General features: G+C 42.0%; 1 protein-coding gene across 1 annotated transcript in view; it reads right to left on the bottom strand.

Moving 5' to 3' along the window:
• The window catches only part of LOC134219929 (uncharacterized), a 536,387-nt gene that overhangs the window by 7,156 nt on the left and 502,265 nt on the right, over positions 1–26,966 (bottom strand). The gene's annotated exons all lie outside the window — the stretch shown is intronic.

The following is a 26,966-nucleotide window of genomic DNA, read 5'->3' on the forward strand; positions in this document are numbered from 1 at the left end:
TTACCGCAGTGCGAACCCGACCACTACCTCGTTGCAGTATGCCTGCGCTCAAAACTCTCGACGGTGAACAACACGCGTCGAAGTTGGACGCCGCGACTTAACATTGGGCGGCTACAAGACGGTAGACTAGCCCAAGAATAAGCGCAGCAGTTGGAAGTGGCACTCCCAATGGAAGAGCAGCTAGGCGCAGCGTCTCTTGAAGATGGCTGGAGAGATATTCGATCCGCCATTGGAAGCACCGCCCAATGGCACAGTGCCCCCGGATCAGAGAAACGACTGGTATGACGGCCAATGTGAGCAGTTAGTAGAAGAGAAGAATGTAGCATGGGCGAGATTGCTGCAACACCGCACGAGGGCGAACGAGGCACGATATAAACGGGCACGGAACAGACAAAACTCGATTTTATGGAGGAAAAAGCGTCAGCAGGAAGAACGAGACAATGAAGAGACGGAGGAACTGTACCGCGCTAATAACGCACGAAAGTTCTATGAGAAGTTGAACCGTTCACGTAAGGGCCACGTGCCACAACCTGGCAGCACTACGAAGAGCACCTGAATGGCGATATGGCAGACAACGGTGGCGGTATGGTAATTAACCAAGAAGCACGGCTGCAGGACATGCGACTTCCGGCTCCGAATCTCCAGGAAATCCAGGAGGAGATCGGCCGGCTGAAAAACTCAAAGGTTCAGCCCAATCGGGTTGTTCGCAAAGGTGACGTTGAACTACGTAGCTGTATGTAATCTACAGGTTTTCGACTATTCTGTGCGATGAGACCAAAGCAAGCGTTTTTCAAGCCCAGCCTGAATCTGTTTTCGATGTGATGTATATAATTTTTGGACCAACATTTGAAAATGAAAATAAAAATAAAATTTTCAAATAATCGAGGATGAACAACACTCTCAAGCGTTCACATATCCAAATTACCAATTGATAGAACTCGTTAGAGAGTAAGAATCGTTCGATAATTGTATCTCGATTCGAAGCATTGGTAACAATGCCAAACATCCGATTGAACTTCATTGTTGACATTAAATTGGTATTAATTAGGTTTATATTATTTTAAATGATAATCGATTACACAATTTGAAAAGCACAAGCCTGGCTGATAGTGTACAGCTGCAACCATCACCGACGCAAACTGCTACAGAGACTTACCACCCATCGCTAAGTCAGTCTAAGCCCCTGGTGGCTCATTACAGAAAAACCTATTGCGAAAGCTGGGCTGTCAACGGCGTTATTGATAATAATAATTATTCCTTCGTGAATTGCGTCGGACTTAGCGTTTAGTCCGGCAGACACCTACGAATCAGCAAAAACGAGCCAGAGAAAGTATACCAGAACGCATTCACTGCAGCAGCGAAGAAGATTCCGAGCCCCTCTACTGCATCAACAGACGTAAGCAAGAAGCTATCGTCAAATGTCCCCAAGCTTTCCAAGGAAAACCCACGTTTAAGTTAGCATAAACGAACTGTTAAAAGCCCTGCAATGGCGGACATAAAAAAAACTTTCAATGAATAACTAAAGAAATGCTGATAAATTACTAAGTTGAAAATCAGGTCAAGTTCTAGTTGGAATGTAGTGCTATGGAAGAAGAAGCTTGCGATGCACTTACGAGATTGACTCATTCACCGAAACCAAGTGCTAAACTGTTAGCAAGTTTTTAATAGTAAATATTATCATACATAGATATTGTAACACACTAAAGTCGGTTTTTACGCGGAATATATGGGCCGCGTAAGTTAAAACAACGTAAAAAACCGCGTTAATCCCAAAGTATAAGTATAAGCGTGAATAAAAAATCGCATAAAAAAACAATTCCTGTAAAAATAACCGCGTAGCAAACGACTTCAGTGTACATCGGGTATGAAGCGTTGACTCTTCTTTGAAAATCCATCGAGAAACGGCTGAGATATTAACGTTCAAAGTCTATCATATTTTCGTGACGATTTTCAATTTTTTGCAATCGTAAAGTGTACCCCAATATAGAAAAGACAGACGTAGTTCTACGTCAAAACAACAAAGCCCCTGGAGTTGACCAACTACCAGGAGAGCTGTTCAAACACGGTGGTGAGGCACTGGCTAGAGCGCTGCACTGGGTGATTACCAAGGTTTGGGGGGATGAGGTTCTGCCACAGGAGTGGATGGAAGGTGTCGTGTGTCCCATCTACAAAAAGGGCGATAAGCTGGATTGTAGCAACTACCGCGCAATCACATTGCTGAACGCCGCCCACAAGGTACTCTCCAAAATTTTATGCCGCCGACTAACACCAATTGCAAGAGAGTTCGTGGGGAAGTACCAGGCGGGATTTATGGGTGAACGATCTACCACAGACCAGGTGTTCGCCGTACGTCAGGTATTTCAGAAATACCGCGAATACAACGTGCCCACACATCATCTATTTATTGACTTCAAAGCCGCATATGATACAATCGATCGGGACCAGCTATGGCAGCTAATGCACGAAAACGAATTTCCGGATAAACTGATACGGTTGATCAAGGCGACGATGGATCGGGTGATGTGCGTAGTTCGAGTTTCAGGGGCATTCTCGAGTCCCTTCGAAACCCGTCGAGGGTTACGGCAAGATGATGGTCTTTCGTGTCTGCTATTCAGCATCGCTTTGGAAGGAGTAATACGAAGGGCAGGGATTAACACGAGTGGTACGATTTTCACGAAGTCCGTCCAGTTATTTGGTTTCGCCGACGACATAGATATTATGGTACGTAACTTTTAGAGGATGGAGGAAGCCTACATCAGACTGAAAAGCGAAGCTAAACGGATTGGACTAGTCATCAACACGTCGAAGACGAAGTACATGATAGAAAGAGGCTCAAGAGAGGTCAATGTAAGCCACCCACCGCGAGTTTGCATCGGTGGTGACGAAATCGAGGTGGTTGACGAATTCGTGTACTTGGGCTTACTGGTGACCGCCGATAATGATACCAGCAGAGAAATTGGGGTACGCATCATGGCAGGAAATCGTACGTTCTTTGGACTCCGCAAAACGCTCCGATCGAATAGAGTTCGCCGCCGTACCAAACTGACTATCTACAAAACGCTTATTAGACCGGTAGTTCTCTACGGACACGAGACCAGGACGATGCTTGTGGAGGACCAACGCGCCCTGGGAGTTTTCGAAAGGAAAGTGCTGCGTACCGTCTATGGTGCGGTGCAGATGGCGGACGGTACGTGGAGGAGGCGAATGAACCATGAGTTGCATCAGCTGTTGGGAGAACCATCCATCGTTCACACCGCGAAAATCGGAAGACTGCGGTGGGCCGGGCACGTAGCCAAAATGTCGGACAGAAATCCGGTAAAAATGGTTCTCGACAACGATCCGACGGGAACAAGAAGGCGATGTGTACAGCGGGCAAGGTTGATCGATCAGGTGGAGGACGATTTGCGGACCCTCCGCAGACTGCGTGGTTGGCAAAGTGCAGCCATGGACCGAGCTGAATGGAGAAGACTTTTATGTTTTGCACAGGCCACTCCGGCCTTAGTCTGGTAATAAATAAATAAATTATCGAGATTGGTGCCTCTGAAAACGCGAGGCATAATTTATCTGGATTCTGAACAGTTTCACCTTAAGCATAATTTAAAGTACCCATTCTTTCATTTCCAATTTCCTAAACACTCCGAAAATAGCGAATGCACAATAGTAATATTTTCCCAGAAATAACATTTCCTCAAATATGATTGTTGTCCGAAAATGGCATTTCCCTGAAAATAACATTCCCTCGAATATGATGTTTCCCCGAATATCAACTTTTCTCCGGGTGGGGTTTCTTACCCCATTTCCGGCCTAACATGCGTACGACTGCATTATTTAATTGATATTTATGACAAGGAGCATCTTTTCCTAAATTTTTAGGGCTGTGTAATATTGCAATGGGATTCACCTCTGCTTAAAAAATAGCTATTCTTGCTAAACGCCACTTGAAAAAGCTTTTATTTGATTTAAATTAACATGGTGCAGCACTCATTTCAGTCACAGCGATGGCTTTTCCGGCATACCCCAAGTCTCTTCGGCATACGCAATATTTTACTCAATCTCTCAACATCTTACTCTCATTCTCTCTCTCGGGACGGTAGAAAATGCGACGTAAACAAAAATATGCACGTTCCACGATAACGTGATGCCAGATGGTATTATTCATATTTTTATTCATAGGCTGAAAACCCAACAAAATATGGAGATCGGAGTTTTTTTTCTTCCCTTGTAGGGTATTTTAATCACTGCGACCATTAATTAGATCTATTGTGATATACGCTCCATTTGATCTAGCTTTGTCAAGTTGACGCATCATTACTATTTACAGCAATTGCATTACCTTGACTACCAGCGTTATCCCAATGCGGTATTATGGTCCTGATGAATCGTACTACCATATTGGGACTTGTTCCCCAAACTTCTGAGGGTTCTATCAGCCCCTTGTTGAAGATATTCTCTTTCTAAAAATTGCCGGATAATGGCATAACAGATGTTCCGAGTCTTCTACGTGTATGCCGCAGAAACGACAAACATCATCTTAAAGTTTTCCTAACAGCTTCAAGTGATATCGGCTTGGGCAATGGCCTGTTACAAGACCTATGTATGTGTTAAGATCTTTTTTTGAAAGATCAAAAATTTTGCGAGTTATAAATACTTTTGGTGTGATGAAACATTTTGACTGCTTTGCAATCAAGGTGTTTTTACAGTTGTCCTCTATTTTAGAAAGTTGATGAATGAATAAATAATAATCAAGATAAAAATTGTATCTTATCCTCATCCATCATCGTTGTTTGTGATAAGTGACTTGATATTTACTTTGTTTAGAATACTAGTCCTTTTAGGTCACCTTCGAAGAGGTTTGAATCTCTTTGATCTTCAAAGCACTCTTCTCTGCTTCTAACTGAATAAATTGATCCAATGGTAGCATGTGGAGCAAAGCATCTAGCGCTTTATTCAGCATGCTTCTCATTGCATTGATTGAAAGAGTAGTCAATCTTTGAATTTTTTCCAACTTTTTCTGAACCACCCTTTCTTTTGTTTTTGACCATCATATTAATGCGGCATATGAAATTCACAATCGCCGTATAAATCCATCGAATCATTTTTGGCTTTAGTTCCCACATCGGAGTTAAGACGACTTCCAAATACTTTAATGGATTTCCGGCAGAAGTAAAGTATGGAAATTATGAACAAAAACCGGTAAACGTACACCAAAGTGTTCCTTGATTTTTCAACATCTTTATCGCTATCGCACTAAAAAACTGTATCCTTAGAGAGTGAACAAGCTACTTGGTGCAAGATCGGACGTGTTTCAGGACGAGGAAATTGTCAAATCCGAGACTGTGATTGTACTTTGTGCGATCAATGAATAAAGAGTTCGCACCTAAACCTGCTTTGAAATAAATGTTCGATTTGCTTTGTGCAGCTGGGTGAAATAATTAGTAAGTGGAGGTTTAGTTCACGTTCAAACGTGCTTCGTCAAGCATGCTGAACGATCGTGTTATCATCGAAATAAATATTTGGATATTTGGAAATTAATTATCATGTGAGCGCATGTTCGTTCGTGTTTTCGTGAAGTATGCAGAACCATCGCACGATCATTCGAAATAATTCGTTCTGCTTTGTGCTGCCGTTAAATAAATTAATAGGTGCACGTTTGGTCGCATTAAAATAAAATATATTTTGAGGTTACACGCCGGTACGATAGGAAGTAGCATGAGTAGAATATTTTAAATGCGCATAATTGTATCCCATCCCATAGATCGTATCACTTACCGAAATGAATCCAGATAAATTTTCCTCTGTAACTAAAATAATACCCTATCCCAAGAAAATCATGGAGATGCAGAGGTATACTCGGTCTTTAGTAGCAACGAGAGTCGTACTAACAATCATTCCCACAACCGTAAGGACGTGACCAGCGCCGTTATTGACTGAAAATATTTAATCTTCCGAAACGTGTACATTGAGAATATGCAGCTAATCCCAAGCCCCATTCATTTAGTTCTTTGTACAATTTCGCGAGTTCTAGTCAACCACGGAGTAGCAACTACGAATTGTACGGTCATTATACTAAGTTTCTAAGTTACCATTTTTGCATTCGTACATCAGGACAGGGTAATGTTCGGAAAAATCCTTTAATTGGAGCAATAATTAAATATAGCCGTATTAAGTATGGTCTCGCTTAGAATTCGTGCACCTTACTGCTAGGCTACAAAAGACTTCTGAGTGAAGGGTTACTAGTTTCTTAACATTCCAAAATACAGCTATTTGTAAGGGTCATAACGTTTCAATATATCCCTCCACCTCTAAATCGTGACGCAATTTGTAATCAGTGCTGACTGCATCCAAAGCTATCTTTTTGAAACACCGGAAGCTGTTATAAAATATGAAATTAATTACGATTTGCATTTTTCGCCAATTAAGGTTTTCCTTTCACTCTTTTCACTCTACCTAAATATATTTGAGGGCTGCCGGTCGCTTGGTCGGATTACTCTTGGGAAGATAAAGTTATCCATTCGGTAAAGTGATTTTAATGAACATCAACGGGGCATTACTCCCCCAACTCCACGCGCCTCGTATGAGATGAGATTATGCAAATTGAGGACAATCATAGAGCAGCTTTTACCATCCAAGAGAATAGCAGCCATCGTTAAATAGATTACAGACGGGGCCAACTTTCTTGCGGTTACTGCTCACATACACACACACGCCACCGGAAGTTAACCACCGAAGATACAAGGTAGCGTCGTTTTGGAGTGGTGGGTAGACAGCCGTTAGTTGCGTCATTGTATGTACGATAGTAGACTCAATATCGAACATATGCTGCCATGCGATACCCAAGACTTGGTGGTTAAGCTTTTTGAACAGAACACGGCACTTTATTGAGCTGACGCGTCGTAGTCATCGTCGTCTGGTCTGACAGCTTCGAACCGGATCTACCCCACTCCGTCAAAGGGGGCGTCACGGCGGCCAGGCTTTGTTGTTTGGTTTTAATTAGGTAAACATACAACAGCAGAGATTAACTGCGGTGAATCATCCATCACACCGTTAATTATCCCAATCTGTTGTTGAAACCGAAAACCGATTTTGGGGGAGGAGAGAGGAGATCAACCTGTGTCAAGTAATCTTGGAAAGATTGTGGCGAGGATGCTATTCTACTAACAATCCCATCGAGTTCATGTTTCACGCTTTAGCAAACATTCGAGGAAAACGAATCTGTCACATCGTTTTGGTTATTTCACAATTTATGCAACCCTGAAACGGACGCCTAGGAGGTGAATTCACGCTAAGTCCTTCTAGCTGCGCTAGACGTTTCAATATCCTTCCTTTCTCTATTTGTTTTTGCCGATATTTGTTAAAAAATACCTTCTTTAAATCACCTAATTTTACATCAATAGTAAACAAAAGATCTGATTTTTTTTCTCGTCGTTATTATTTATTTATTACATCAACAGACTTGATACAGCCCCAATGATGGTTAAAAAAAATATATAAATACAATATCACATCACTACATTAAAAACATTGTCCTTTATTAGAATAATGTTTCCCAGAGGCCTTTCACTGAGCTGAAAAAATACTCAGATACAAAGCAGACCACACTGAAAGTGCCAAGTTAGAATCCCGGTGTGCCCTAACCACACTGAAAGTGCCAAGTTAGAATCCCGGTGTGGCCTAAACATGTTCGAATGGGTCGAACTTCTTTGTAGCTTATACAGGTCAGATATTATTGCAGGGTTAATGCAATATCAAATCGAGGGTGAGTTAGTTGAAGCAGTAGTTTCCAATCATCTCTGCTGTGCATATTTTTCTTCTTTTTCTGTGGCTATACATTCCTACTGGAACTTGGAATCAACTTAGTGATCTATTTGAATTTCCACGTTTATCAATTGGAAGCTTTCTATGCCCGCCAATGCATGAATATGTATCTTGTGTAACAAGTGCCAAAGATATACAATGCCCAGGGAGTTAAGAATGTTTCCCACCCGAAAACATCCTGAACCAGACCGAGAATGGAAGTTGCTATCTCCGGACTAGCAATCCTACGCCTATGCACGCAAAGCTAACTGGAAACTGCATATTTTTGTAATTTAAATTAAATATGAAAAAATGAAAAACGATTTAATGGTTCACGTACAATAAACAGAATATTCATACAAATTTTCCACACTATATACCTAGTCAGACACAAATTGAGAAACCCAGAATTAGTTGGCTGCAGTGGAGCTGTAACCACACCGCATCAGCCATGAAACGAGATTAAACTACGTCACACCGGTAGTGTTACCGGCCCGATGAACGCTGCCATTCCTAGCACTGCACTATCGTGGATCTCGTAGACTAGTTGCGGAATTGAGTTGGCAACTGAGCGTGAAATAAGATAATAATAGTGTGGCCGTTTGTTATTTTACACTTTTATCGTGCCCGTTCATACCGAATTGGCTTCCACAACGGTGCTGACTGACTGCAGCGGATGATAGTTCATTAGGAAGCAAAAGTCCCTCGGGAAAATGGAGTCGAAAGCCGCACTGTCAATGAACCATTAGAGATAGCAACCGGCGATGAATAGGATGTGTGTAGGATGAGCGATTTTTATTGACTCTAGTCGCGGTTATCTAGCGTTAATTAGAACTCGATCTGCGGATCAGACTGCAAATGACTACACGTTGTTGTTTTGTGGTTCATGCATGGTTGTTTGATTTTATGGCTGTGTCTAAACATTACCGCGATGCTAATGTTTTGTGTTTGTTGCACGAGCTGATTACAGACGACCATACCAATGTCCAACATTAACTGAGACCCATATGGGTGTTGATCCGAGGTGAAGTTCCATAAATGTGATTCTTAGTAGAAATTTACAGTGATACCTAATCTGAAAATTACAAAATGCATGTACGTCTGTAGAAAATCCAAACAATTGTACTTAAATCAATGTAGAATACGGTGCTGCAATATTTGCTAGTAACAATTCCATTACATATAACTGCGTAGTCCTACATCACCTTTGCGTATAACCGCATAGGGCTGCACCTTTGAGTTTTTTTTCTTCAAATCAGTTTATTTAATGGGCTCAGGTGTATATGATTTTATGTTATATGTACAATCAACATCATCTTATTATTAAAAGTTAGTAACCGTTGAAAATAAGCCAACGTACTCGTGGAGGTTACGTTTCCAATTTTTAGGTACGAGGCACAAGCAATGGTTTTCTCTGGGGGCGTTATTTTTTGTGCAGTACCAAACTACGAGATCGATTTTGCTAATTCTCGACGTCACACGAATTAAGCCTCGAGTTAAGTCCGCATCTCTGAACTACGCTCGCCCAGAAACTTTAGTAACCATGGAAAATAGCCACCGCCCAAGTTCACTGTGTGACCAATGAATTGGCCAATTTTGAAGAGTACTCTGATGGACTAATGGGAAAAACGGTCAGCACTGACCCAGGTTTAAAAATGAATTCAACATAAGTGATGGACGATATGCGAAGGCGCGTGATTGGGTGGTGGACGATCAAAGAGATAATTTGCAGGTTAAGGATCAAAGGCCGGTATAGGTGTGCGCATTGAAAGTGATGTCTGTGCTAGAGAATGCATGCATATTGAATGCCAGGTTGAATCTGGTAAGAAAATGCTTATTCCAAGATTACCTCTGTTTATTAGGTGCTGGGATAAAAGATTATATTCGATTGAAAATTTACTGAACTGTTAACAATTTTCATACTTATTCGAGTACGGCGTTGTTCTGTTGTTCCCAAACAATTATGAGTTGCACTTTGAAGAAAATTAGTCTTAACTAAAACTTCTCACATGTAATATAATGGTTATGATAAGAACCAATTTGTTTTCCACAATACGCTTATCCAATCACAAGCAGCAACAAAGCTAATGATTTGTACTTTGAAAAATATTTGTCTCGGCTCAACCTTCTCTCGTGTGAAATAATGATTCTGAAAAGAAACCATTCGTTTTCAAAAATGCACCATCACAATCACAAGCAGCGACAAAACCGAAGCAGAATCTAGAGAAAATTTCACTGCTACTGACCCCAATGTCAGCCACTCGATAAGCTACCGCTAAAACGTGATAGACACCATCCATGCGAATCAATTTTCGCAGCATCCCCCTCCGAAGAGCGCTTGCGCTGCTTTCGACGCCAAGCGATAATAATTTGCACTTTGAAGAAGTAAAAGAAGAAGAAGAAGAAGAGGCCCTGGTTATGTACGAAAGCACTGGCATCGAACGAACGAAAGGCGGAGCAAGCGAGCCGATGCCAAGCGATTATAATTTGCACTTTGAAGAAGTAAAAGAAGAAGGAGAAGAAGAGGTCTGATTATGTACGAAAGCACTGGCAACAAACGAACGAAAGCAAGCCTATGCCAATGATATGATACGTTTTGATACGTTTTCTCGATAGAATCGGCAGGACAATTGAATCGCAGCGCTAAACCAGACATCATCGAAGGCGTCGAGCATTATAAACAGCCTCGTAAACGACATCTTTGTGCGTATCGAGCTGGCCAAGCCCGCCGTCTCGGAGGGTTCCAGAGTCGTCACCAAGTAAGTCAGCTCCTAGTGAATGATCGAGGACGCAGCTCCACTTAAAACGGCCCTTTTCAGGACCACAGTCTCACTCAAAGAGGACAGGAATTTTCGTACCGCGCACGCTGGAAATCAAAATTTTGAAATGAATTTCCACTACTGATGCCGCTGTCAGCCAATTTATGATTTGCCGCTGCTACCGCATGGGCTGCTACCGACAAAGAACTTTCCCGTCACCAAGTAATTATGATTTGCATTTTTTGCACATTTTTGTCTAGGCTCAACCTTCTCTTGTGTAAAATGATGATTTTGTTTTCAATGACGCGCCTTTCCAGTAATAAACAGCAAGAATACCGAAACCAGAATCTTGGGAAAATCTCATTTGACTGCTAAGGCAACTCAATGATGTGAGACGTCATCATTGTTTACTTCCCGCACTTTTACTGCTACCTATTCCAACATTCAACCGTTGCCAAGCGGTTATGATTTGCACTTTGAAGAAAATATTTCGGCTCTACCTTCTCTTGTTGTCCAAAGATTGTTGCTTTTGGCGATAGCCTCTCGATGTTCCGCTTTCTGTTGAGACTGCTGCTACGGGCGTCATCGTTGTGTCCACTCTCCGAGAAAACCTAATTGAACTGAGGATTGGAGTCGAGCCCGTAAGTTGCACGATTTTGATGTCTGTGCTTGCGATGCACATACGCGATTGGTTGGTTTACCGATTTTTCAGTGCCTAGTAAAATTCAATTTTTCAATAGTTTAGCACATTGAATGCATTTTTTCGATGTTGAGCAAAATCGTAAAGATTTCTTCGATCAATTAACACCAAAATCTTTAAAATCGGTTGAAAGATGGCTGAGTTATTAGCTCATACTTCCTAACCACTTTTCGTAACGGTCTCAGATTTGAATCTGCAGAATGACCCTCTCCCCCCTATCTTCCGGAAGGACGTAATCCTACGTCAAAAAGTTGGCCGAATAGTTCATTCGGCTGAAATGGTCGTTTGGTAGAGAAGGGTCATTTGGCCATATTGGGCATTCAGCCGAAAATGCCGGTCGGCTGAATTGATCATTTTGCCAATGAAAAATCCGTTTTGCAGAAAGGAAATTTTCGGGACAAATGGCTTTTTCTACCAAACGACCATTTCTTGCAAACGACATTTTCGGTTAACGGGCTTGGTAGTCATATGGCTACTGCTTCTGCCTCATACGCAGGAGGTCGTGGGTTCAATCCCAGGTCCGTTCCATTCTCCTACTTTGTATCTTTCTCTTTATTTCTCATGTTCTAGCAATCGCTAGAACTGGAAATGGACTTCCATACCGTTTCCATTACTATTCCTATACCTTCAACTTGAGTATTCTAACAGTAATCTGCTAGAATTGGAAATGAACTATAGAGCTCGTTTCCTACATCCAACTAGAAATTCCATCAGTTACCTTCTCCTATCTATCACATTGGCAGCTCGTTAACCAAGACGGACCTCTGCCTCTCCAACCTAACCCAGAAATACCAACAAATTCCGCATGAACTCGTGGCAAGTGCAGAGGTATATTCGGCTTGCAGTGGGCGAGTGATTGCATCATCATTTCCTCCCCTTTCCCTACATTGACTTGCATTCTGACGTGGCAGGCGCCAGTATGATCTAACAAATGAGATCACCAGTACCTCCCAGGTAACCATTAGCATGAAGTTTGTTAGCCCTGTGGTAGCCTTATAGTCGCACGTATGGCTTATTTTAATGCTTATGGTTACCTGGGTTGTACATTGAAGATGTGTGCTAGTCCCGAGCAAACATCTGTTGGTTCCCTATGCAAGAACAGCTGATCTGGTCATAATGGAGTAGCAACTACGAGCAGTCAATCAAGCTCAAGCTCAAGCTCAAACGACCATTTCTTGTAAACGACATTTTCGGTCAAATGACTTTTTCGGCCAAGCTACTATTATGGCCAAATGGGATTTTCAGCCAAATAAACTATAAGGGCAAACAACTTTTTCGGTCAGATTATCTGTAAAGCCGAATTTTTGTTTGTCAAGGCTGTTTGTCACTTTCGACCAAATGTCATTTTCGGTTCAACCGTTTAGAGTTCGGCTAGAATTTGGCTAGATGACTTTCAGCTAACGGGTTATTCGGCCAAGTGGCTTTCGAATAAATGGCTTTTCGCCGGACATCTTTCGGCTAAACGACGGGTAGTGCTATTTGTCCGAAAGGTATTGGCTGTATGTCATTCGACCGAACAAACAATTAGACCAAAACCCATCTGGTCGAAAATTTGATTTAGCCGAAATGGACATAATAATCATTTGGCCAAAGAAATCGTTTGCCAGAAACGCCATTTGGCCGAAAATATAATCTGACCAACCGGGTGAATGTTTTTAACCATCTTACTTGTCGAGTAATCAACATTTGGCCGTTGGGCCAAATGACATTTTCGGCAAATGGCCCTTTTTTTCAAACAACCATTTCCGCCAAACGACATTTTCAGCCTTATAACCTATTCGGTCAAACGACCTGTTAGGGAAGACGACTTTTTTGGCCAAATTACCATTTCAGTCATATATCGCTGGGCCAGTAGAAATTTTTGGCCAAACTGTTTTCCGTTTTTTATCGACCAAAGGTTTTTTTTTCGGCCAAATGCAATTTGGCTTGATGACTACATTTGTTGTCAAATTGCTCAACGCTGACATCAATTGCCCCTGTCTTTTGTCACAGCTTAACTTTAGGACTTCAGAAAGAATGCTAAAACAGCGATCTCTGTTGCAACCGAACTTTCATCGCACTCTTTATGCATTGAACCAGCCAATTTGTGCAATGATCCGCATATTTACTTCCGTTGAACATATGTTTGACTTTTGTATATCGGCATCTCAATTCGCTTACAGAATAAGAAAATTGAATATTATGTAACCTAGGCATATTCATTGAGACTATTTAGGTTAGATGAATTAATTTCGGGGGCAGCAGGGACTATGTTCAAGGGCTTGACGATCCCTCCCCAGGCCATCTGCGAGTTGTGGCGCCTGCCTAGGATGTGGTGGGGTTTGATAGTGGGCCCTGTTAAACCTCTATAAAAAGCTGCATGTATCCGCAAGTAGGCTCCGCCAAAGCGACCGTGTGCCGCTCAAAGCGCACAAACCCAAGTCCTGGTGTTAGGTGGGACGCTAAACAGCCCTGACACGGCGGCCCTCCGACGAGACAGGAGGTTTGCGCAGGCCCAATAAGCCGCCTTTAAAACATCCATTAGGAACGACATAGAAGATAATACGACTCGATACAATCGGCAACGACCTAGATGACGAATAAAGGATCACGATTGGAACTTGGAACATGGAACTGCAAGTCGCTGGGCTTCGCAGGTTGCGACAGGATAATCTACGATGAATTACATCCACGCAACTTCGACGTCGTAGCGCTGCAGGAAATCTGCTGGACAGAACAGAAAGTGTGGAAAATCGGGCATCGAGCGGCTACCTTCTACCAAAGCTGTGGCACCACCAATGAGCTGGGAACCGGATTCATAGTGCTAGGAAAGATGTGCAAACGCGTGATTGGGTGGCAGCCAATCAACGCAAGAATGTGCAAGCTGAGGATAAAAGGCCGATTCTTCAACTATAGCATCATCAACGTGCACAGCCCACACAAAGGGAGACCCGACGACGAGAAACAAGCGTTCTATGCACAGCTGGAGCAGACATACGATGGATGCCCAATGCGGGACGTCAAAATCGTCATCGGTGACATGAACGCTCAAGTAGGAAGAGAGGAAATGTATAGACCGGTCATCGAACCGGAATGTCTGCATACCGTATCGAACGACAACGGCCAACGATGCATAAACTTTGCAGCCTCCCGCGGAATGGTAGTCCGAAGCACCTTCTTTCCCTGCAAAAATATCCACAAGGTCACATGGAGATCACCTAACCAAGAAACGGAAAACCAAATCGACTACGTTCTAATCGACGGTAAATTCTTCTCCGACATCACGAACGTCCGCACTTACCGACATCACGAACGTCCGCACGTGCGAATATTGAATCCGACCACTACCTCGTTGCAGTATGCCTGCGCTCAAAACTCTCGACGGTGTACAACACGCGTCGGAGTCGTCCGCCGCGGCTAAACATTGGGCGGCTATAAGACGGTAGACTAGCCCAAGACTACGCGCAGCAGCTGGAAGTGGCACTCCCAACCGAAGAGCAACTAGGCGCAGCATCTCTTGAAGATGGCTGGAGAGATATTCGATCCGCCATTGGAAGCACCGCAACCGCTGCACTAGGCACGAAAGTTCCGGATCAGAGAAACGACTGGTATGACGGCGAATGTGAGCAGTTAGTTGAGGAGAAGAATACAGCATTGGAGAGATTGCTGCAACACCACACGAGGGCGAACGAGGCACGATACAAACGGGCACGGAACAGACAAAACTCGATTTTTCGGAGGAAAAAGCGCCAGCACGAAGATCGAGACCGTGAAGAGATGGAGGAACTGTACCGCGCTAATACCGCACGAAAGTTCTATGAGAAGTTGAACCGTTCACGTAAGGGCCACGTGCCACAGCCCGATATGTGTAAGGACATAAACGGGAACCTTCTTACAAACGAGCGTGAGGTGATCCAAAGGTAGCGGCAGCGCTACAAAGAGCACCTGAATGGCGATATGGCAGACAACGGTGGCGGTATGGTAATGAACCTAGGAGCACGCACGCAGGACATGCGGCCACGAATCTCCAGGAAATCTAGGAGGAGATCGGCCGGCTGAAAAACAACAAAGCCCTGGAGTTGACCAACTACCAGGAGAGTTGTTTAAATACGGCGGTGAGGCACTGGCTAGAGCGCTGCACTGGGTGATTACCAACCCAAGCAGCACAAGTCAGACAAAAATGGTTGCAGCAACTTGATTGTGACTGAATCTGGTCACATACGAGTTGCAGTAACCTATGTGAAATATGTGTGCTGCTAGGGAAGGTTTGGGAGGATGAGGTTCTGCCGCAGTAGTGGATGGAAGGTGTCGTGTGTCCCATCTACAGAAAGGGCAATAAGCTGGATTGTAGCAACTACCGCGCAATCACATTGCACGGTAGTTGCTACAATCGCCACCTACAAAGAACTCTCCCAAATTTTATGGCAGCTAATGCACGAAAACGGATTTCCGGATAAACTGATACGGTTGATCAAGGCGATGATGGATCGGGTGATGTGCGTAGCACGAGTTTCAGGTGCATGCTCGAGTCCCTTCGAAACACGTAGAGGGTTGCGGCAAGGTGATGGTCTTTCGTGTCTGCTATTCAACATCGCTTTGGAGGGAGTAATACGAAGGGCAGGGATTGACAAGAGTGGTACAATTTCCATAAGTCCGTCCAGTTATTTGGTTTCGCCAACGACATTGATATCATGGCACGTAACTTTGAGAGGATGCAGGAAGCCTACATCAGACCGAATAGCGAAGTTAAACGGATTGGACTAGTCATCAACACGTCGAAGACGAAGTACATGATAGGAAGAGGCTCAAGAGAGATCAATGTAAGCCACCCACCACAAGTTTCTATCGGTGGTGACGAAATCGAGGTGGTTGAATAATTCGTGTACTTGCATGGCAGGAAATCGTACGTACTTTGGACTCCGTAAAACGCTCCGATCAAATAGAGTTCGCCGCTGACTATCTACAAAACGCTTATTAGACCGGTAATTCTCTACGGACAAGAGACTGGACGATGCTCGTGAAGGACCAACGCGCACTTGGAGTTTTCGAAAGGAAAGTGCTGTGTACCATCTATGGTGGGGTGCAGATGGCGGAAGGTACGTGGAGGAGGCGAATGAACCACGAGTTGCATCAGCTGTTGGGAGAACCATCCATCGTTCACACCGCGAAAATTGGAAGACTGCGGCCCTCCTGCGGGCACGTTGCCAGAATGTCTGACAGTAATCCGGTGAAAATGGTTCTCGACAACGATCCGATGGGCACAAGAAGGCGAGGTGCGCAGCGGGCAAGGTGGATCGATCAGGTGGAAGATGACTTGCGGACCCTCCGTAGACTGCGTGGTTGGCGACGTGTAGCCATGGACCGAGCCAAATTGAGAAGACTGTTATATACCGCACATCCCATTTCTTCCTTAGTTTGAATAAATAATAATAATGAAGAATTGTTTAGAGTAGCCAAGGAAGAGGTTTACTGTACTATTGAATAGAAAAATATTATATTGAAATTATGAGATAGAAGTGAGACAGAAGAAAAAAGTAGAGATTGAGCTATAAAAGAGAAAATAGAGATTAATAAAAGTAGAAAGCAAATATAGATAGACGGAGGAAGGACATAGGATTTGTAAGGCAGTACTTAACAATTCTTTTGTAGAAAAATATTTTAAGCTCTTTTAGTGGAATGTATTCAACCGTCTAAGACGAGTTAAGTACTCTCCATTTAATTCCACCAATTATTTTCTATATCTTTGCAGACACTGAAGACGACCACACAGTTGTGGTAGAAATACGTATCTGCAAAGATTTCGAAAATAATTGGTGGAATTAAATGGAGAGACTGAGCAAACCACAAGTTTTCAAGAGGATTATGTTAGCTGATTCCCACAGTCCGGTGTTCATTTGGTCAAAGTAGACTGTAGCCGTGTTGGTAAATCCGGCATAATCACTTGTCAACTTTCAAAAACCCACCCCGATCATAGCAATCCTAAGGGGCAAAAAAAAAATTACGCTGAAAAATTAAATTTCTAGAAATTTAGTATCATTACCGAAAAAATATTTGTTAGGTGCAATAGCGAACGCTTTTCTACAAATTAGTACCAAACTTTCTTTCAGGGAAAAATGGTACTTTTGAGAAAATTTCCGTTATATGCTTTTCTTCATACAAATTACTGGGGGTCAGCTTTTAGTTACCTTTCACAGATAAAAGTCAACGCTATGCTATTCGGAACAGTCAGTGGCTTAATTCGGTGAACAATCTTTCTGCCTCTGTTCATTCATGCTTAAAATGCTTAAAACGAAAACCGTTCAGTTCTCTCAATTTTCTAATAATTATGCCCCCAATAACACCAAAATGCACTCAACTCCCTACCGATAAACCTGTCCAATCAACTAAAAACGAGTCCTAAGCTGACACTAAGCCACAGCCAAGAATTTAAAAATTCATACGTTCAACAAACTCCACCGTATCCTTCCTAGTCCCGTCGCATTGCATATCAGGTTGTACCTTGGAATTACAGGTTTATGGTAAACGAGACGACAAAGGGCGGATTTTACCGCGTGAGCCACACACGTCGCCAGATTAAAGTTGTATCCCACGTTCCACCTTCGCTCGCCGTCATCCAGACACGGCCACGGGCAGGCAGCAGTGGTTCGATTCACTAGTCCTCGACCCGGCCGGGATAGGTCTGTTGATGTTGATAGGCGAACATGTTGGTTGGTCGACGAGCCGCCCAGTTCCCACCCAAACATCATCGTTCGCGAGCCAAGCTGCATATATGGTTTGTGGATGAAAGGGAGGAGTATGTAGAAGGTATGTTTTTCAAAACAACATACAGATTCCATGAAAAAAAAACTACGAGGGAAGCATTCCACTTTAATGAATTTTTCTCTTCCTGCCGAAACATTCGCCGTTCGAAACCAGCCACAACGGCGTCTAGCAGAACGGCACGATAAAAAAGGCCAAACCTTCCAGCCAGTCATGGGGAAAACGTGCTATTAGAGATAGTAAAAAGTGAAGTGTGTAGGTGTAATAAAAATATTGTTTTATAACTTCACGCCTTCTGGGCTGCTTGGAATGTTGCGACAAAAATTGGCTTGAGGAGCAAGTGCATGGGGCTACTGTTGCGTGTGACAATTGTATCCGAGGCAGTCGTATCAAGACCAAGCCAAAATATATGAATGCGTGGCTTCAGGCTTCGGAATCCGACAAAAGCCAATACAATAACATATTGATCCTTTGAGATCTGCGCCATAAAACGTTTAATTGAGTTTGGTGGCAGCTTGGATCTGGTGTCTGATTTGGACACGTTAACAAATTGTTTGTCCATGACATCAGGAAATGAATATTCAAAAGTCCGGGCTGTTTCCTTTCTACACAAATCGACTTGTAGGTACAATAAGGTTGTAGTCGTATTTTTACTTTTATGCAAACCCAACTGGTGGAAATGCCAGGCCCATAATTCACCATTATAAAGTTCGCATCAGGATGGCCTTAGGGTCAGACAGAGCCATAACAAACAACTGAGCCCAGTCGCGGTATTTTTCCGTTCCACTCATAAAGAGACGGAAGCACGTTGTCCATCCCCTAGCCAGGATCATATGAGTTGGACGATGGATGCTTAGACCGCAGCTGCTCCGTTAAATTTAATGTGCTCCACTCATCGTTTCACTTCCAACAACGCGCGCACGGATGTTTGCACGGCAGTTAGTCCGAAGCAAGTGAGCGATGATGGTTTTGCAAAGTAGATCCATCCAGCATCAGGGACCCAGACGAGGCAATTGTTTGTAATGGGCACTTGGCAAAACGTCGGAAGAATTGATTTATCTCGTTATCATAAATTGTTAACTGTGTTTAACATATTTCAAATATAAAAGGGGGTGACCCCGAGCTTTTGACAGAGGCTGCGTACGAATGATTTTCACTCGAAAAATAGAGTTTTCGTTAAATTCCAGCACTCCGTGGTAAGCATAGATGCCCAATGTCGTTTTTTAACGATACCACATTTGTCCAAACAATCAACTTCTCTAGGAATTCCTCCAGCGCAAAAAAAAACTGCGGTGGGGGCGTTTCATGGCGGTACTCACTACTCAGGTCTATCACTATTATGCATGTTCAGGTCTTCTCAGACTGCGTCTAAATCCCCGAATTAAGGTTTCTACAAATACACACGACGCGACTGTCGCTATCCCTGAGCGACTGCAATTTTCTGTCGCCTTTTTATGGAAGAGCGACACAGCAATATAGTCGCGACGACAGTCGCCCAGCGACAGCCACGTTGCGTGTGTTTGAGGGAACCATTTTTCTTAAGCTTTAGACTGGGTATTTTGATTTTGTTTTTTGTAATTTTCAATTGAACAGATTTCGAAAAAAAATTGATGTTGATCAATAATATAAACTTCAATGCATGTTTAAATGTGGTTTAAAGTTAGTTTTCAAAGTTCTACACATTTATAAGAAAAATATTGAAAATTGAGTAATTTTTTGTTCCTCCGTTATTTAATCCTTTAAAGAGTGAAATATTTGTAGTTGAGTATTTTTCAACAACTAACCTTATTCAATAGAAGGTTATAGTTGTGAATGTTACACACTAAATTATTTATCCAACTTGTTGCACGGAAAATAAAAAAACAGCCCTAAAAATTTTAAAATTGCAATAAGTCATAATTTAATAAGAATTTTCAAACTCTAAACATGTTGAAAAATCAAAAAAGATTAATGGATTCAAGAAATTATTTGATAGGATAAAAAAACTTGAAAAATAAAATTCTAAAAAATCAAAATTGTGAAATTGACAAAATCGCAAAATAAAAATCGTGTCTAGATCGATTTTAGAAAGCAAAATAGTGCTTTTGACGGAAAACAAATATTTGGGTTGTAGAGGGTTAAGGCTAACCCAACAGAAGGCAAAAGACGACATGGTTTCTTCATTCAATTCAGGCATTTACTCGGTTCAAGACAAGGAGAGATATGATCCCTGCTTTCAAAGAATGCATTTGTCCAGCAGAAGGCCAGAAAGGAAATAATTCCTTCTTTCAATTCGGGCGTTTGCACGATTTAAGGAAAGAGCCTTTATGATCCCTTCTTTCAAAGGATTCATTTGCCCGGCAGCAAGCAAGAGATGATATGACAATGAATACACTATGCTCAGAGAATCGAGAATGTTTCCCAACCGAAAACATCTTAGATCGGACCTTGAACCGAACTCGCCATTTCCAGATTGGAAATCCTACGCCTTTGCTCGCAAGGCTAATTGGAGGCATATCGCCCCGAGCAGCACATTTCAAACATTCTCAAGTAACATTTCAAGTTTTATAACACTCTTGAAGACCATAAGAGTGTTATAAAACCAGTATAAAACCAAAATGTTGGTAAAGATTGTTGCATCAGCTTGAATGTGACTGAATTCGGTCACATATAAGTTGCAATAACCTATGTGGAACATGTGTGCTGCTAGGGGCATGAATACATATTAAATATTTAACGAAAACAAACTAAAAACTGCATAAATTCCAGAGAATTTCTCAAAAAAAAATCCGCAAGATTTCCTGAGTGAAATTCAAAAAAAAAAAATCCGAAGAAATTCCTGAAAATTTGCAGCAAAAATTCCATATGGTTTCCAAAGGAAATTCCGTAGAGTTGTTCCGGAGAATTTTCGAGGAAATTTCGAAAAATGTTGATGAATTTTTTGAGGAAATTGCAAAGAATTTGCCAAAGAACTTTCGAAGATTTTTTGGAGAAAACTACAAAGAATTTTTCAAGAAAATCCCGAAGAGTTTGCCAAAGTAATCCAGACAATTTTTTGGACGAAGTATCGAATAATTTCCCGAGAAAATTTTAATGATTTTCTGGAAGAAATCGTACGAATTGGATATTTTGACGAATTTTCCAAGGAAATTCTGAAAAATTGGGAAGAAAACTTGGAAGAATTCACCGTGAAATTACGAACAGTGCAGTGAAAATTTCAAATACTTTTCCCAGGGCATTTCGAACAATTTACTGATGAGATTCCGAAGAATTTGCCGTGGAAACTTCAAAGATTTTGTTTGATAGTTTGCTTGATTTATTGTCAAGTAGCGTAAGATACAAATCTTCTAAAATATTACCTCCATTTCAAATCACGATAGCAAAAAAATCTGCCTTATGTCTTATTGTAATGTTTAAAGATAGTGAATACGAACGGAGATCTGGTTCAAACTGAGTGTGCGTACTACTAGGTTGAACCATGTCAGCATAGAAGTCTCCGATCAAGAAAATACAGTCAAACCTCCATGAGTCGATGTTCTATGACTCGATAACGACTCATGGAAGCAAATTATGCCATAGTAAAAAATATTTTTTGGGTTGCTGTGATGGTTCCTTCAAACGGCTTTTCAAGAATTTTCTATTCCACATCTTGATATTTCCATGAGTCGATGGTCCCTTCAATATCGACTCATGGAGGTTTTACTGTATGTTCATATCGTGCAGCGAAATCATTCAGGGATTATGCCAGGAAACACGAACAGTCATTGTTCGGAGGATTGTAGAAGGTAACCCGAAGAATTTTTTGACTATTTACGAGAAACTCTAATGACGTTTTAACTACGAATCCATAGTGATCTCTGTTCCGAGAACCTTTGGAACAAGTTAGATGTAGATTTTTTGTAGTAATCAATGATGCCTCGGAGATTTCTACATTACGATCACTATTCCCCTGTGCTAAGATTTGGCGAAGCAAACAAAACTTCTCGAACCTCGTCCAACTTCCGAGAATTGCGCGCGCAAAGACTCTGTGCATTACCGTGGAAAATGTTGATCTTGTTTGGGAAAAGCGCCGGGGTTCATCACTGCTCCTGCTATGTTCCTAAATAAGTGGATGTTTGACGGTAACATTACTCAACCTACAGGAGCAAGGGTCATGTGGCCGAAACCCATTCGGCCGAAAGCGATCAGGCCGAATGCCACTAGGCCGAAAGTTGTTTGGTCGAATATACCATTTGGCCGAACAGACCATTAGGTCGAAGTCATTTGGCTGGATGGGTCCTTTGGCCGAAAGTGTCGTTTGGCCGAAAGGGTCATTTGGCCGCAAGGGTCTCACTACTCACTTCACGCTTCTCACTTTTGACAGCAAGAAGTGAAAAATGAGGAGTGAGAAGAGAGACATCTCTCTTCTCACTCCATATTCATCACTTCTCGCTGTGAAAAGTGAGAAGCGCAAAGTGAGTAGTGAGACGTCTCACTACTCACTTCGCGCTTCTCACTTTTGACAGCGAGAAGTGAGAAATGAAGAGTGAGAAGTGAGACGTCTCACTTCTCACTCCCCATTTCTCACTTCTCACTGTGAAAAGTGAATAGTGTGAAGTGGGTAGTGAGACGTCTCACTACTAATTTCGCGCTTCCCACTTTTTACAGTGAGAAGAGAAAAATGAAGAGTGAGAAGTGAGACGTCTCTCTTCTCATTCCTAATTTTTCTCATCCTCACTTTTCAAATGAACTTTTCGGCTTAATGACCTATTCGGCCAAACGACCCTTTCGGTCAAATTACCCTTCCGGACAAATGACCCTTTCGGCTAAATGACCCTTTCGAATAAATGATCCTTTCGGCCAAATGACCTTTTCGGCCGAATTACCTTTCAGCTAAATGATCGTTTCGGCCAAATGACCTTTTCTACCAAATCACCTATTCGGCCAAACGACCCTTTTGGCCAAACGACCCTTTAGGCCAAATGACCTATTCGGCCAAACGACCCTAGAGCGGCGAAAAAGTATATTCATCCCCATTTCTAAGAACAGCATCTACTTCCGTAATGTCACGAAATACCGGCCCATCTCGCTGTCCTCTTGTGTGTCCAAGGTCGTCAAGAGGATGGTAAACCGGCGGCTGCGCAACAAACTAGAAGCTGAAGGTAGCCTCGGATGCTGGCTGCACGCGTTTCGCTCAGGGTATGGTAATGGTAACAATTGAGCGAGTATGGATTTTCCGGAACATCCTTACTTTTGTCCGGAATTTCCTCATAGGGCGCTTCTTCAAAAGTTCTAATTGGAAACCAGGGATCGAGGACTCTCCCGGAAGAGACTGCAGTTCCGTTCTGGCGGTGACTCTGTTTCTTGTCGCCAAAAACGGTATGTTTCTCTCACTTCCACCGAACATTTACGTCTTTCCCACACAGAAAAAAATTGTGAAAAGTAAACAACGCGTAAAACTTGAGATGCGGAAATCTACGCTATTCTACGCTGAACAGTTCTCTTCCTAACAAGTTTGCGTACAACTTGCAAGCAATATTGATGATTCACGTTAAATATTGTATAGATTTAGGCTATATCACGCGTGGAACTACGCTAGTAATGATGTTCCATTTATGTGCATGATTTTTAGTGTAAATTTCAGTGAATTTTGACGTAAAATACGTCTAAGGGGAAGACTCGGATACAGGGTGTAAAATGACAATTTCCAAATTGGGGACCGTCACGAAATCATGTAAGATTTGTAACATTAATAGGTCCTTTATCTTTCAATGGATTTTAAATATTTATATATCAATCAATTCGCAAACTCTCCACCAATTTGCCAGTAGTATTGAAACTTTTGAGCATCAGCGCTAGACTATTGAAAATTTTAGTTCTTTCATGTATCATGCATCTCCTATACAGCGCGTTCCAATCCTTTGTAATTGCCTACTTTTAGGGTATTATCAATTATTGAACTGGAGTGTATGAATGGGGTGCTCTAGCTGCTAGACAGTGGGGTCCCTACTCCCTTACAGAGGGGTGCTGCTAAAGCTGGGTACACAGCAAAAAAAATTTTGTAATATCACATCGGATTTGATGCACATCATAGCCGTCGTAAATCAGATGTGTTATTACATCCGTTTTGTGTAACAAAAAAGTGACGTAATTGGCATTTTCTAGCCAAAAGCAAGCGTTGTAAGAAATTTGTGACGTAATATGTTCGACGTAACGACAAAAAGGACGTAATAACCAGCCAAAAGAAACCTCGCTTCCGGCAGCTGGGTTAGGGATGTTCGGGAATTTTCTTTCATGCTTCAAAAACAGATTTCGAAAAATGTTATACATTTATTTATTTTTATAATTTCCGACAGTATACAATATAAAAAAAACATCGGGTTTTGCACAAAAAATATGAAAAATTTGGCAATTCTTTGATTCTCGGGATTTCTGGATTATAAATTCTTAGATTTTTAGTTTTTCAGAGTAAAAGTTAAGTGTTTTAGAATTTGTGATATTTTAGTGAACTTGTGACAATATTGTCGCCAGTGGCGTAATCGGTGTGACGACGTCACGGCGGCGTTGATCGACGTGAACTAATCATATACATTGGACTTTTTGCCTTTCTCGGAGTCAGGACTTTTTTTGTTTACATTTAATTTACTGAACTTTACCAAAAATTCATTCGAAAATTTCTTAAGGTATTCCTCCAAAATTCTTCCAGGAATTCCTCCCAGGACTTCCTCCGGAAAATGATCCTAGAGATCTTTTGGAATTTTCCCCGGAAATATCTCCAAGAGTCTCTCCAAAAATTCCCTCAAAAAATCCTCCCGAAAATCCTTCGTAAATTTCTCCAGAAGTTCCTTTGAAAGTTCTTCCAGGAGCTCCTCCGAAAACTCCTCCGGGAGTCACTTCAGAAATTACTCCAGGAATTTCTCCTCGAGTTTCTTTGGAAATTCCTCTAGAAGTTCATCCGAAAATGTATCCGAGAGTTCCTCCAGGACTTTTGGAAATTCTTCCAAAATGCCTTTCGGAGATCCAGAAATTCAGTTGTAATTTTCTCAAAAAGCTTCTTTGGAAAGTCCTCCAGGAGTTTCTCCAGAATTTCCTGAATAACTTTCTTTGAAAATTCCTCTAAAAGTTTCTTTAAAAACTCCTTTAGAAATTCCTCCAGGAGTTCCTTAGGAAGTCTCTGCAGAAGTGCGTCTGGAAATATTTCCGGAAAAGATCCCAAGAAATCTTCCAAAAATCCCTACAGAACGTTCTATTGTTGTTTCTCAAGACATTTCTCAAGGAGTTCCTACCAAAATTATTCCTGGAATTCCTCCAAAAAATTTCCCAGAAGTTCCTCCAGAAATTCTTCCACGAGTTTATCAAGAAATTTCTCCAGCAGTTCCTCATGAAACTTTGCTCTTTGAAACTTTGAAACTTTGAAAGTGCTCCGGGAGTTCTTCCTAAAATTGATCCAGTAGCTCCTCCAAAGCTCCTCCACGAGTTCACTCGAAAATTCCTCTAGAAGTTCCTTCAAATTTCTTCCAAGAAATTTCTCCAAGAGCTCCTTTTGAAATTTATTCGGAAATACCGCCAGAAGTATGAGAAAACTTCTTTGGAAATTACTCCAGAAGATCTTCTGAATTTTCAACAGGAGTTCTTCAACAAATTCTTTCCTTTTCAAAAAGTCTCCGGAAATACCTCCAGAAGCTTCCCGAAGTTCTTTCTGGACTACCTTCGCAAATTCCTCCAGGAAGTTTTGGAAATTCTTCCAAGAGTTCCTAAAGCAATTCTTCCAGGACTTTCTTCAAAGACTCAGTCAGATTTTTCCTCCTGAAACTCTTCCAGGAATTCCTCCAGAAGATCCTTCGGATATCTCTCAAAAGTTCCTTTAAATATTTCTCCATAAGATTCTCTAGATCTTCCCAGGAAATTCCTCCAAAAGTTTCTTTGGAAAATCCTCCCAAATTTGATCTGGAACTACCTCCCAAAATCCCTTCAGAAATTTCTCCGAAAATTTCTGCATAAGTTCTTTCGGAAATTCCTAACGGCGTTCTTCCAGAAATCTCACCAGGAGTTTCTCAAGAAATTCCTCCAGGAGTTCCTCCACTTTCTTCGGAAATTCCACCATAAATTACTTCAGGTGTTCCTTCAATAAATGCTCCAGAAATTACTCCCAGAATTCCTCCCAGAGAAAATTCTTCTTGGCGTATTTCCAAAGCCCCATCAAGAAGATCCTTCAGAAAATCCTCCAGGAGTTTCTTTAGAATTTTCTTCAGGAAACACTTTCAGGAGCTCCTTCGGAAAGTCTTCCGGAAACTCCTCCAAGAATCCTCTCAAAATTCCTACCGAAATTGCTCCAATAATTCCCCCAGAACATCTTCTAGGAGTTCCTCAAGAACCTTCCTCGTAGAATTCTTCCAAGAACGTCTTCGGAAATTCTTCCGGTAATTCCTTTTGAAACTCCTCCAGGAATTCCTATACATATTCTTTAAATATTCCTTCAAAAGATCCTTCAGATTTTTACCAGGAAATGTTTTCAAAAGATTCTTTGGAAAACCCTTCAGCCCCTCAAGAGCTCCACCGGAAATACCTCCAAAAGTTTCTTTCGGAAATTCCTCCCGAAGTACCTCCTGAACTTCCTCCCAAAATTCCTTCAAGAGTTCTTTCGGAAATTCCTCAGGGCGCTCCTTTAGAAATCCCTCAGTGAGATACTCAAGGAATTCCTCCAAGAGTTCCTCCGGAAATTCATCCAAAAGTCTCTTCAGAATTCTTCCAGGAGTTCCTGAGGAAATTCTTCTTGGCGTTCCTCCAAAAGCCCACCAAGAAGATCCTTCAAAAAATCCTCTAGGAGCTCCTTTAGAACTTTCTTCAGGTAACACTTACAGGAACTTCTTCGGAAAGTCTTCCGAAGCTTCCTCCAAGAATCCTCTGAAAATTCCTCCCAAAATCACCCCCACAATTTTCTTAAAACAACCTTCGCAAATTCTCCCGGTAATCCTTCAGGAGCTTTTTTTGGTACACCCTCCAAGTGTTCCTCCGGA

The sequence above is a fragment of the Armigeres subalbatus genome, chromosome 3, assembly GCF_024139115.2.
Source record: "Armigeres subalbatus isolate Guangzhou_Male chromosome 3, GZ_Asu_2, whole genome shotgun sequence".
Lineage (NCBI taxonomy): Eukaryota > Metazoa > Arthropoda > Insecta > Diptera > Culicidae > Armigeres > Armigeres subalbatus.